The 12,998-nt window shown below is 42.8% G+C and overlaps 1 protein-coding gene and 1 non-coding gene across 2 annotated transcripts in view; both read right to left on the bottom strand.

Annotated features, from left to right (window-relative positions):
* AHCYL2 (adenosylhomocysteinase like 2) overlaps positions 1 to 12,998 on the bottom strand; it is a 176,916-nt gene that overhangs the window by 115,160 nt on the left and 48,758 nt on the right. The window lies entirely within an intron of this gene.
* TRNAP-AGG lies at positions 2,380 to 2,451 on the bottom strand. Its single transcript has one exon. It is a non-coding gene; the product is annotated as a tRNA-Pro (tRNA).

Genomic DNA, 12,998 nt, shown 5'->3' with positions numbered 1-12,998 from the left:
ATGGGTAAGAACCTCACTTCTTGCATCTGAAGAAGTGAGGTTCTTACCCACGAAAGCTTATGCTCCCAGTACTTCTGTTAGTCTCAAAGGTGCCCCAGGACCCTCTGTTGCTTTTTACAGATATATCAGTAACACTGGATCACATCTACCCTAGAAAGTTTCACCACCAGAACTTTTGCTGACATTGCAATGTTACTTGAGTGCATGTACACTTGGCTGCTTTTGCTAGTGCCACGCAACCTCACTGCGAGGAGTTGTGTCAACAGAAGGACTGCTACATCCCCCGCACCAGTGTCCAGCACAGTGCCTCATGGGACATTTTTGCAGTGCATTGTGGGTTACCAGCACTGGGCTCAGGCAATTATGGGAACTTGGGGTCATCATTCCCATTCCCCTAATCCATAATGTTTCTTCAAGCCCATAATTTTCATGCCTTTTAAAAAATTCCCACTGCTTTTCTTTCTCTGCCTTCTCACCGGCAAAAGTAGATTCTGAACAGAACCAGTGGAGTTCTCGGCTCTGTTTGGAGACAAGGTGTACAATTCTATATTTGTAGAATTTCAATGACTACTACTACACTAGTGGTCGATGGTGCTGTGATGAAAATGAGACAGGACACACAGAGGAGGAGTGGATAGTGCAGATAGTGCATTCAAAAAAAAAAAAAATCAGAGTGTTGCAAGCATTCACTGACCACCTCTATATGATGGAATGGTAGTTGTGGGCATGAGAAATGAACCCTGAATGGTGGAGATCTGTAGTGGCTACAGAACTTTCAGATGCAGAAGGCCACATTCCTGGATCTGAATGCTGAGCTTGCCCCAACCCTTAAGTGCAGACACACCAGAAAGACAGCTATTTTGACAGTGGAAAATTGGGTGATGATTGCTCTCTGGACATCTGCAAGCCCAAACTGATGTTGGTCAGTGGGTAATTAGTTCAGGATTGGAAAACCCACCATGGGGTAGTTGTAATCCACGTGTGCAAGGCCATTAACACACCCTGCTGCACTGGATTGAGAGGCTCTGGCAATGTGCAGGAAATATACGGATTGGAAGAAATGGGCTTTCCGAACTGTGGTTGGGTAATTGATAGGACACATCCCAATAGTGCACCTCCCTCCCCCTGTCTTGCTTCCAAATACATAAATAGAAAGGTATACGATTCCATCGTTATGCAAGAGCTGGTGGATCATTGAGGACATTTCACTGACATTAACACTAGCAGGTCAGGAAAGGTGCATGATGCTGGGATCTTTAGGAGTACAGGATGTTTCCAAAAGATGCAGCCAGGGGCATTCTTCCTAAACCAGTATATTCACATTGGTGAGGTTGAAATACCAACAGTGATCCTGGGGGCCCAGCCCACCCTTTGCATCTCTGGCTCCTGAAACCATACACCGGACTTCTGGACAACAGCAAGGAGAGATTTAACTGAGTGGATACAGGACAACTGTTGAACACACATTTGGTAGACAAAGGACATTGGTGATCTCACACACCTACGGTGGATCGCAGCCAAGCAAATATTCCTATTGTTTTTGCTGAAGGTTGAGAAGCAAAGGGGGAAACATTACCAGCAAGGTGGAGGGGTGAAGTGGAAAGACTGCCTGCTGATTTTAAACCGCCAGAGACACAAGCCTGTTGAGGAGCTGTATGGCTGAAGGAGGCCTTAAAAGATCACTAAGGTATGCCATGGTATTGCAGTGTGCTGCTTGGGTGTAGGTGGTTTAAATTTGTTTTTTTGTTTTGTTTGTTTTTTAAGTACACCTCTACCCCGATATAACGCGGTCCTCGGGAGCCAAAAATCCCTACCGCGTTATAGGTGAAACCCCGTTATATCGGGGTAGCAGCAGCAGGGCTCCAGTGGTGATTTAAAGAGCCCCGGGCTCCGGCCGCTGCGGGTAGCCCATTCCCTTTAAATCGCCACCAGAGCCCTGCTGTCGCAGCCCCGCGGTTACCGCGCTATATGCGAACCCATGTTATATCGGGTCGCGTTATATCGGGGTAGAGGTGTATTGATAAATGCCTATTACTCAGTCGAACAGAAAACTGAGGGTTACCAACACTTATAAAACCTTAAATTAAACCTTATTGAGCTTTGCTTTTTAATATATACAATAAAAGTGTAAAGAGCTAGGTGCTTGCTGACTGATCCTGCAGATCAGGGTATGTATAATAATATAATGTATGGAGATATCCTATCTCATAGAACTAGAAGGGACCTTGAAAGGTCATTGAGTCCAGCCCCCTGCCTTCACTAGCAGGACCAAGTACTGATTTTGCCCCAGATCCCTAAGTGGCCCCCTCAAGGATTGAACTCACAACCCTGGGTTTAACAGGCCAATGCTCAAACCACTGAGCTATCCCTCCCCCTATAGGGCTCATCCGGGATTTGAACCCGGGACCTCTCGCACCCTAAGTGAGAATCATACCCCTAGACCAACGATCCACCCCTATAGTCATAGTTTTCCTTATTTCCACCACTGTTGAGTGGTAGGGATAAGATGGCAGGCTATGCTGGTGCCTTGTTTGGTGTGTGGTCTTGTGAACATCAAATTGTCCATCGCATGTAAAAGCTGATTGGGAGATCTTTGGGCATTTTGCTCCATAATAGTTGGCAACATCTTTATTTGTTGTTTGAGCAGAGTCAATGTCCTGGGGCATTTCCTGCTGCACCTCTCAGTTTCTCTGCCTTCTTTGAGCATATGATTATTCCAGTTCTGGTCCTTCTGCCCAGCCTCCATCATGCATTACCCTCCAATCGCTACTCTCCCAGTCAGCAGCCTCAGAGTTGGAGAAGCTCTGAAAACATATGCTCCCTTGTCCGCTTCTTTCTTCTCCTGATCAACGCCAGACTTTCAGCAACTTTGCAAGGGGTGCTTCTTAAGGCTAGCCTGGCCAAGAAGGCTGATAAACAAATAGACACATTGCTAGATTTACAGTGGTAACAGAAAGAAAAATATATGTCTCAAAAACTTCCTAAAACTTTTCCCATAATGATCTTTATAAAACATGCAGAGCACCAGACTAGCTCCAGGACAGTTTGCTTCAGGACTGCTCTGTAGTTCCAGGCTTGAGGAGTAGCATGGGAGTCCTGTTGTAAGCCCATCTCCGTAAGGGGACAGGTGGGGGATACTGGGTGCCCCAGGGGCTGAGTGTAGGGATAGTGCAGTAAATATTGCTAAAATTATTACAGGCAGTGGTGATAATGGCTGATGCATTGTTCTGGAGGGTGACAAAGGCCCAGAGAAGGCAACTGCTCCAGGTGGCTTGAGATCACCCTGGTCCATACACCACATGAATGTTTATTGCCATGGTGCCACTGGAGTCATTGCAGAGTGATATGGCAAGGTCTTCTATCAGGGGCAGGAGAGGCGGGGGGGAGGGGAGAAGAACAAGGCTGCCATTCCTAGAAATGTCTGGGTAAGGATCAGAGTATCTCCTTGAACAAAATACCCTACAAGGGTTGTTCCCGCTGCCTAGCGCTGCAAGTGAACCCCCCGAGGCAAGAATACCACCTCTACCTCTGTCCGAGCACAACATGAACATACTTTGTTTTGGACCGGGGAAAACGGGACTTGTAAACCAAATCTATGTCTTTTGCAATTTTTATATTACATGTTTACTGTAAAAGTTTACTCTTTAAAAAAACGGTATCCTGACAAGATAGTCACTGGATTGCCTTGAAGGGATATTTTTAGTTTCCTATGTCCTTTATGTTTAAGCTCAGGTTTCAGTGTCACTATCTTTGTTTGTAAAGAACTAATTTTCTAATATGTTAGTGCTTTATGATAGCTGAAATTCTATCTTGATGCCAAAACACATCGGCTATTAAATGATTCTAATAGTCTTATTTTATTGCTAATATATGTTTTTAAAATAAACTAGCTAATTTAAAAAGTGAATTCCTTTGTTCTCTGACCACATCAATGGGCGCCATTTTGAAAGAGGGGAACAGTATATGGGGAAGGTTTTGGGCATTGTGAAGAAAAATATGCACTTAAAAAAATCAGGCAGCCATACACCTACCTGTGCTCTCTTCCCCTGCCTCACTGGGCTCATTCTCTGGATCAGGTCCTGGCTCTCCATGGGGTCTACATCCCCCTCTTCTATGAATTCATCCTTGCAGGACACTGCTGAGGTTCTCTCCTCTGGATCTCACAACGTGTTCACTGTCACATTGGAGGTGATGGTAGGGTCCCTACCAAGCAGGGGCAGTGAATCCAGAGGGATGGTGGGGTGAGGGGAAAAGGACTGTTTTACCAGCACAGGTAATGCAGTGTCCATGCTGGCATTTTGCCAGTGGAAGTACGTTGGCTGAGGACTTGAGTTGTCCAGGGAGATGGTTTTATTCTGGTGACAAAGTCTGGGTTATGCTGATAGGAGTGAAATTTGGGTGTGAACATATGCAAGCCTGTGGTGGAAAAGGCACCTGTGACACAACTTTGTACTCTAGACCAAGCCCTAGTGTATGTAGGTTCAGAGCGTTGCTCTGATTGCAAATATTTTGGAGGCTCTTTCAGGACCTAATTCAGACTCTGTTTTTCAACTTTCACAGCCTCTCAGAACTAAAAAAATTATGAAATGGACAAATAATGGCCCAAAACAGGGACAAACACTATGATGAAACGTAACCTACTAGTTTAACTGGCTTTTTCACACCAGGAAATTACTTAATGGGGAGTTGAGCACGGGAAATCAGTGGGAATTTCCAAATTAAGCATTTTAAAACCCCAATTATATCTGTAAAGGCAAGAAAATTATCATGAGTAGTGAATTGCAACAATGTGTTGCTCTAGAACATATAGAAGAATCGAGGGACAAACCTTTCTGATTAGGAAACCAAAACAGACACTTGTTTTAACAGCAGCACTAGTTCAATAGAGATAGTTGGTACTAACACAGAAGTCTATTGCTGATGTTACTGTTCCAATTTGCTCAGATCATTTTATTCCTAAACTATAAGGAGCCCAATGGAAAATACAGGAGAGCTCAAAAGAGCAAGAGAATTCAAAGAAAAACACTCAGCTAAACTCTCTCCCCTACCCTCAAAGATAGAGAATAGAGGATTACATTTTGTGAACTCCATCCAGTCTCAAATGCACACACAAGCATTACAGCATCAATTGCTCTGTCCTGCTGAAGCAGCCATAATTTATATCTTCTTTGTGTAAACCCAGGAGGATGAACACAGACAAAAATGTTTAACACTAAGGCTCTGCAGTGTCATTTTAATCGCCTCATTTAAATTGGAAACTCTGGCTTCAGGGCTTCTGGGCCCAAATCCTTGCAGGAAGTAACACACTACCGATCTCTTCACCTATCAGACACTGTCTCCTCCCATTCGCATCGCTACACCTTTTCCCACATTCCTCTCTATAGTGGGGTGCCCTCTCACTGCCTTCTTAACAGCTCACTTCCTTCAGCTTCCCCTCTTCCACTAACTGTCTCCTTGCATTCCTGTCTCTCTAATATTTTTTAAAATTGAAAAAAATAAAATCAAAGTGGTTATAGGAAAACCATTTTAAACAAATCCAGTACATGCTATGCATGCCAAGCATTAGCAATACGTACTCCATGATATTGTGTTGATCAGGTCTCTTCACTTACAGCTCTTTCACATGACTATTGTGTGTGCTGAACTTCAGGCACACAAACAGTCCCACTGAAGACAAATTAAGTTAAACACATTTCTAAGTTTTTGCAGGATTGAAGCCTGGGATTGCAAGCTCCTCAGAGCAGGGACTGTGTCTTCTTTCCTGTCTGTTAGCTGCTAGAGAAATAATAAATATTTATACTGGGGAAGCCCCCACAATGTTTTAGGCACTGAACTAGGCACTACGGTAATACAAATAAAAATAAATAAAAGATAAACATATAGCAAGACAATCCCTACCCCAGTGATACTCAGGCCTCAGTGGTTCAGGGGCCAAATTAGCGATCAATATTACCCAAAAGTGCCACAGTAATGTGAATTCATTGTTTCATTTACTATAGTGCTATATAATCATATTTAAACAGTATGAAAAGGAAAATATTTAGTTTATATAGATATATCGATAGAATCCATAGGACTGGAAGGGAGCTCGAAAGGTCTTCTCATCCAGTCCCCTGACTCAAGGCAGGACTAAGTATTATCTCCATCCCTAAGTATATATATATTATTCTCGCTGCAAAATGACTGACCAAGAATTATTATTTTATCAACTACAATAGGTTAATACTGTAGTAAAAGCATCCTGATTGGTTAATAGTTAAATCACACAGTGCTTTACTATCATGTGCTGCTGCAAAGAGCCACCTGAGACACGTTAACGAACCACGTGCAGCACGAGAACCGCATTCTGCGGGCTAGCCTACACTATACTTTCCAAAACTGTAACTTTAAGAGTTTGCCTAAAACCCACAAGTCAGTAACATTCACTTTCCCTGTTAACAGAAGACTACTGGACATTCCCCTGAATCTTGTAGAATTACTGTACAGGAAAGGCATGGATACGGTGACCAGATGTCCCGATTTTATAGGCTGAAAAGGCTGTGTTTAAGGGTTATATTCCAGATTTTGAGAGGAACAGAGATAAAAGATGGACCAGAGGAAGACCAGAGCTCAGATATTGGCTCTCTTTCTGATAATTCTGGAGCACATTGGAAAGCAAGTCATGAAGGTTACTCATTCTCTTTACTCCTCCATTCAGCAAAGACAACAAACCTGAGACCCTAAGCCCCCAACTCTTCCACTGCTGGAAAGGACATAAAAGGATTCTGGATTGATAAAATAAAGGAAGCACAAGTATATCATCTTTAGTATTTGCCCAATTAAGTGTCTTGAACGATGGGACTTGCCCCCATTTCCCTTGGAATATTTTTCAGTCTAATATTTTTAAATTACTTTTATTTGGTTTTTTTAAAGTCTTTAAAATACAGACCCTGGCTGTATTCAAGATTATTGCCTTGACCCAATACATAGCTGCAGTCAGACACCACCCACTTCTTGGTGGTACATGATCAAGACTTCCTTGTCTCAGATCCTGGGGTGTAGAACTCACTTCCCTTGGAAGTTTTTCTCATTTCCTTTCTCTTGACTTTTAAAAGTTTTTAAAGCCCCCCACGGCTGAACACCGTATTATCTTTCCTTCTCTTCCCCAACCCTCAACTTTTTAAAAAAACAAATACTGTTTTACATTTTTAGAGGTGGGCTTTTTTTAAAATACATCTCACTACCAGAAAGGTCTTGCGGCCTAATTTTTGCCCTTCATACAACCATAACTGATTATTTTTTTCTTACATTTGCTTCGGAAGAACTGATTAAAGAGTTATATGACATACTAGCAGCAAACATGTGACCTATGCTCTGGGAATCTAGATTCAGTTCCTGGCTCAGCCACTCAGCATATGTCTGTACTACACAATTAACCTGAGCTCCCGTAATTGTCCACACTGAAAAGCCTCTAACCCAGGATTGGAGAGGTGCTATAAACCTGATCTGGCTTATGTGGCTGGGGATATGGGGTTAAAGCCCAGACTTCACTGTAACTCAGGCTGGAAGCTGCATTTGCAGTGAAGATGCAGGCAAAGACTTCCTGTAGGACCTGGGCCAAGTCACCTCACCTCTCTGTGCCTCAAGTCCTCACCTGTAAATGGGGATAATATTTCCCTAACTCAGAAGGGCATTGAAAAGATAAGTTCTTTAATGCTGGTGACATTAGTTGAGTATATCATCTCCTAATCTTCGTATTGACTATTTCCATGAGATTGGCAGAGCTGCAGCTGCTGGGATTCTACTGAAGCAAGAGTTCAGAGCAGGCAACACAATTATATGGTACCTCAAGGTGCCAAGAAGTAGTTTTCTTTCAGGATACCTAAGAGCAGACAAATCCAGATTGGTGGATTAAGGCAGAGGCTGCAGAATATTTATGATTTGGAAGTCTGGTTCTCCGTATGCTTGACAAGAGGTGTAACTGCTTTAGAAAAAATGTGAAAACTAGGTACATATTATTTTTAATAGAGAACTTCCCAAAACACATTGCCAAGAGATAAAAAGGAACAAAACGTCAGGCGCATTAAAATTCAACCCCAATAATCTTAACATGCAATCAGTATGCATTTTCCCTTATATAAATACTTCCTAGGAATTAGGAACAGAATCAAACCACATGTTTAATGTGTAAACTTAATGAACACTGGCCATCTGCATGTCAACTGACAACCCATCAAACACTGATCAGCAGCAAGCTTCTCTTTTGTTTACATTTGTTGAACAAATTTACAGAATACTTTTACAGCTGCTAAAAAGCACAGAAAAAGACTTTCAGTATTCCCTTCATACGGGCTCCTCTACAAGACATGACAGGATTTTCTCACAGAATGGTAGGCCTGCTCTAGGTTAGGAAATAAGGTAGGCATAACTACATTGCTCAGGGGCGTGAAACATCCACACCTCTGAGCAATGCAGTTAAACTGACCCTGGTGTAGACAGCGCTAGGTTAATGAGAGAATTCCTCCGTCAACCTAGCTACCGCCTCTCGGAAAGGTGAATTACCTATGCCGATGGGAGAACCTCTTCCGTCAGCGTAGGTAGTGTCTTCACTGTAGCACTACAGAGGCACTGCAGCAGTGTTTTAAGTGTAGACAAGCCCCTAGAAGCTGGACACAGAAGAGACCTATGGCCATCTGTACCACCCCTCCTTATGATAATTCAAGAGCTGCTGCACAGTATTCTCCAGGGCATGATGAGCACTACAGAGAAGCCTCTCTTGCAGCCCACATAGGGTCAATCTGTATTTTATGATATTCAAAAGAACTGGTTTGGAGAAGAGATTTAAGGCTTTTATGGGTGTGTTGCAAAGGTAAAGTACATTCAAAGGCATAATTTTAGAAAAAAAGGCCTCCTAGTACATAGTTCTGGTTCTAACTAGTAAAGAGACTGCATCTACATGGCTTGTGACCTATTCAGTTAATTGTAGAAATGGAGTCTGAACAATCAGCTGTGGGTGGGGGGTAGGTAATGAAATGCCTAGTGAAAGTCCATGCTAATGAAGAACGTGGGAAGGGAGGCAATTAGACTCCCTTCAACTACCTCTGCACAGACATTTTAATAGCTGAACCATTTGGAATCTCATAATGAGTTTCCATCTATAACAATCTATTCCATCATGAAAATACCTGACATTTATTGCCCCTTACTGGTATCAATGCTTAAGATAAAGAGACTTGCAAACAGACCCAAGGTCCTTAAACAAAAAAAGTTTAGAAAACAGCTATTGAACTGTCTGCAATCAACTAATATATAACAGACAATACGGATATGCAAGCAACGTATCTAAACCAGGCATTGACTAAGTGCAGCTCATGGAATTTTAAAACACGTGCCTCCATCTTTATTCTGGAGCTGCAACACCCACAAATGCCAGCATACACAGAGCTCCACTTTGAACAGATTGCATTGCTTTTAGTCTCCACACAGTTATACCAACACATTAAAGAGAAGAACAGCTGTGCATGTGACTTTTATTGAAATGGGGAGGACTCCTGCTAAGTTACCAATGCAACACTCAAGTTGGGCAGTTACATACCATTAATCTAAGAAAGGAGATAAGTCCATTTGCCTTCAACCAATGCAAGTCACCCAGGAAGTCACTAGCCAGATTTATCCTATTCACAACCAGAGCTCAAATGCATGCAGAGTTTGAAGAATGGGGTTAAGAAAGGGACGGTGGAAGCCTCCGAGAAGTTTCAGACAAAGTTCTAAGGGATAAAACTAAGACAGAGGTTACTGTCTATACGGAGACTTTTAGGCCCGGTATGCACACCGTTTTTGTAACAATTGTCAGAGAAAAACAGAGTTCTCACTCTCTTCCACACAGTCTATGTTAGTTGGGGGATGTGTGTGCATTTTTTTAAAATCAATATAATTACACCAGTACAACCCACCTAGTGTGGACACAGTTATACATCTGTCTTTAAATCAAGATGTGAGGACTTCTGTAACTCAGCCAGAGGTTATGGGCCTACTACAGGAGAGGGTGGGTGAGGTTTGTGGCCTGCAATGTGCAGGAGGTCAGACGAGATGATCATGTTGGTCCCTTCTGGCCTGAAAGTCTATGAGTATGTATAAAGTTGTCTTATACAGATACACCTCTATTCTCCTTACCATATTAAAAAAAAAGCTATATTAGTATAAGCACTTTTATACCAGTGCAACTATATCCATACTAGGGGGTTGTACTGCTTTCATGATACCCGTAAAGCTGTAAAAACTTGTGTGTGTCGACAAGGCCTTAGAGAAATTACTTGCTGGCCACATAGTCCTGGCTCTCCTCATTTCCAGCTGTTGCATTGCATTAAAAGATAGCTAAACATGAATTAAATGCTCCCCTGGGGGAAGGGATAGCCCAGTGGTTTGAGCAGGCCAATGTTCAGTGGTTTGAGCATTGGCCTGCTAAACCCAGGGTTGAGAGTTCAATCCTTGAGGGGGCCACTTAGGGATCTGGGGCAAAATCAGTACTTGGTCCTGCTAGTGAAGGCAGGGGGCCGGACTCGATGACCTTTCAAGGTCCCTTCCAGCTCTAGGAGATAGGACATCTCCATTAATTTACTTATCCAATGTAGTTGCCACAGAGATGTTAGGAGATTGCAAATGGGGAGAGGGGAAGATACCCTTTGTAATAAAACGTGATCCATACTGAACATTTGAGAACCCCTGTTTATATCTCACAATAAGGTGCTTTGCAATAGACAGGTATATAAATACTTAATACATACACAGGGCATTGATAAAATAGCTAATCCGCCTAAGGTTTACCCCAACAAAGTAATCCTACTTTTAATTCGATTCGTAAAGCTTAACCAAACTGACACCAGTTAGGGCCCTGCAAGCTGGCGTGTTCCTGTGGAAAAAAATGTTACAAATACCACGACTCCTATTGCAGCTTTCTTCTGACGTGATCAATGGAAAGCTTGAAAGCTCTGGACACGGCAGCACTTACTCTCTTGGGACAAGTGAAAAGGTTAGCTTCTGACCCCTGCTAGCGGCTACACAATCTCCCAAGGAGTCTGAAAACAGTCAGCAAGAACAAAAACAGAAATTAAAATCCAGTGTAGTGACCACAAGTCTGACAACTGCAGCAAATGAAGGAAAGCACCACTATTAATTAAGGCCCTGATTCAAGAAAACATTCCTGTTCAGGACAGCACTTAAGTACTTGCTTAAGTGATGGCCTAAGTAGAGGTAGGCTTAAGGCCCTTTGCTGAATCATTACTTGAAACAGGAAGAGACTCACCGATTCAAACAGCACACACATCATTAGAATAAATAATGGACATGGACATTCTAAATCTGTACCCATGTTTTTGCTCTTCATTTTACTGTCTAGTCAGCTCTTCTATCCCAGATCACTACTTAACACTTTCAAGTTGTGTTAAGGATAAGCCTAAAAACACAACAATTTAATCCAACAAGAGAGGTGCTTCATTAACCAAAGCAAACACATGATCAGCATGCTACAAGCCCTGTATTCCCTTCTCCTCCCCACCACAATGTTTACCAAAACGTCTCGATTTCTTCTTGTCAATTTAGACAGTAAGCTCTTTAGGGCAGGGAAACTGTCTTATTTCTCCGAAGTGCTATGCACATTTGGGGAACTGTATAAATACATTTGCAAACTATTCCTAGGAAGGGCTGAGCAGTCCAGAGAAATGAAAAGGGGATTGAAACAGTCAGATCACCTGTTCAAATCTAACTCAGGTCAGTAGCAAAAAATATAGTTACCTGAAAGCTGTTCCATGGCCTATGCAATTAGTTATCATTTATATTATTGTAGTGCATATGAAGCCCTAGTCATAGACCAGGACCCCATTGTGCTACTCCAGTGATCCTCAAACGTTTGTACTGGTGACCCCTTTCACATAGCAGCCGTGTTAGTCTGTATCCGCAAAAAGAAGAACAGGAGTACTTGTGGCACCTTAGAGACTAACAAATTTATTAGAGCATAAGCTTTCGTGGACTACAGCCCACTTCTTCGGAAGTCCACGAAAGCTTATGCTCTAATAAATTTGTTAGTCTCTAAGGTGCCACAAGTACTCCTGTTCCCCTTTCACATAGCAAGCCTCTAAGTGTGACTCCCCCCCCTTATAAATTAAAAGCACTATTAAATATATTTAACATCATTATTAATGCTGGCGGCAAAGCAGGGTTTGGGGTGGAGGCTGACAGCTCGCAACCCCCCTTATAATAACCTCACGATAACCTGAGGGGTCCCAACCCCCAGTTTGAGAACCCCTGTGTTACGCGATACACAGAGAGAGCGAAAAGACATCCCCTGCCCCAAAGAGCTACAATGTAAGTAGGAGACAAGAGACGACAGATGGATACAGAGAGCTGGGAGAGTACAAGGAAATGAAGAGACAATATCGGTCAGCATGATCAGCAACGGTCTCAGCACACCTTGGTCACGTCGCATTTCCTCTCGGCACTTGATGCAATATTCACCCACTTCTTACCTGTACCTGCTCAGATTCATGAATGACAAGTGCAAAATATTTACTGGTCTGGGGATCTAAGTATTCATTTATTAGGCACAGCAGTCATTAAGTTGCAAAACTGGATTATCTGACAAGTGGTGGAATTAATAGGGGCAGAATTGCTTTATTTAGAGGCAAAATTTCATTCATTTTTCAAAAAATGTGAAGTAAAATATGCAGAGTTTTGTGGTAGGAAGTGAGCATGGCAAAGCAGGCATTTTTAACAGGGGAGAATAGACTACCTATGCAGGAGGCATCACGGCTACACCAAGAGTCGTGAGTAGCATTGCTTAGTTCCATTCTTCCATGTCTGTATAGTCCTCCTACTCTTCCATCAGGCACCTTTGGTGGGGCAGAAACCACTGCCGGAACGTCCACCAGCATCTCATGGATGCTCTGCCCGTTTGCTGAAACGGGAGCGAAAGAGCAAGGAAGAGAAGCTCTTCAAATGGTGACTCCTCCATGTTGTTGGGCTAG

This window comes from Trachemys scripta, chromosome 1 (assembly GCF_013100865.1).
Source record: "Trachemys scripta elegans isolate TJP31775 chromosome 1, CAS_Tse_1.0, whole genome shotgun sequence".
NCBI classification, from domain to species: domain Eukaryota; kingdom Metazoa; phylum Chordata; order Testudines; family Emydidae; genus Trachemys; species Trachemys scripta.
This window is presented reverse-complemented; position numbering and strand designations above follow the sequence as displayed.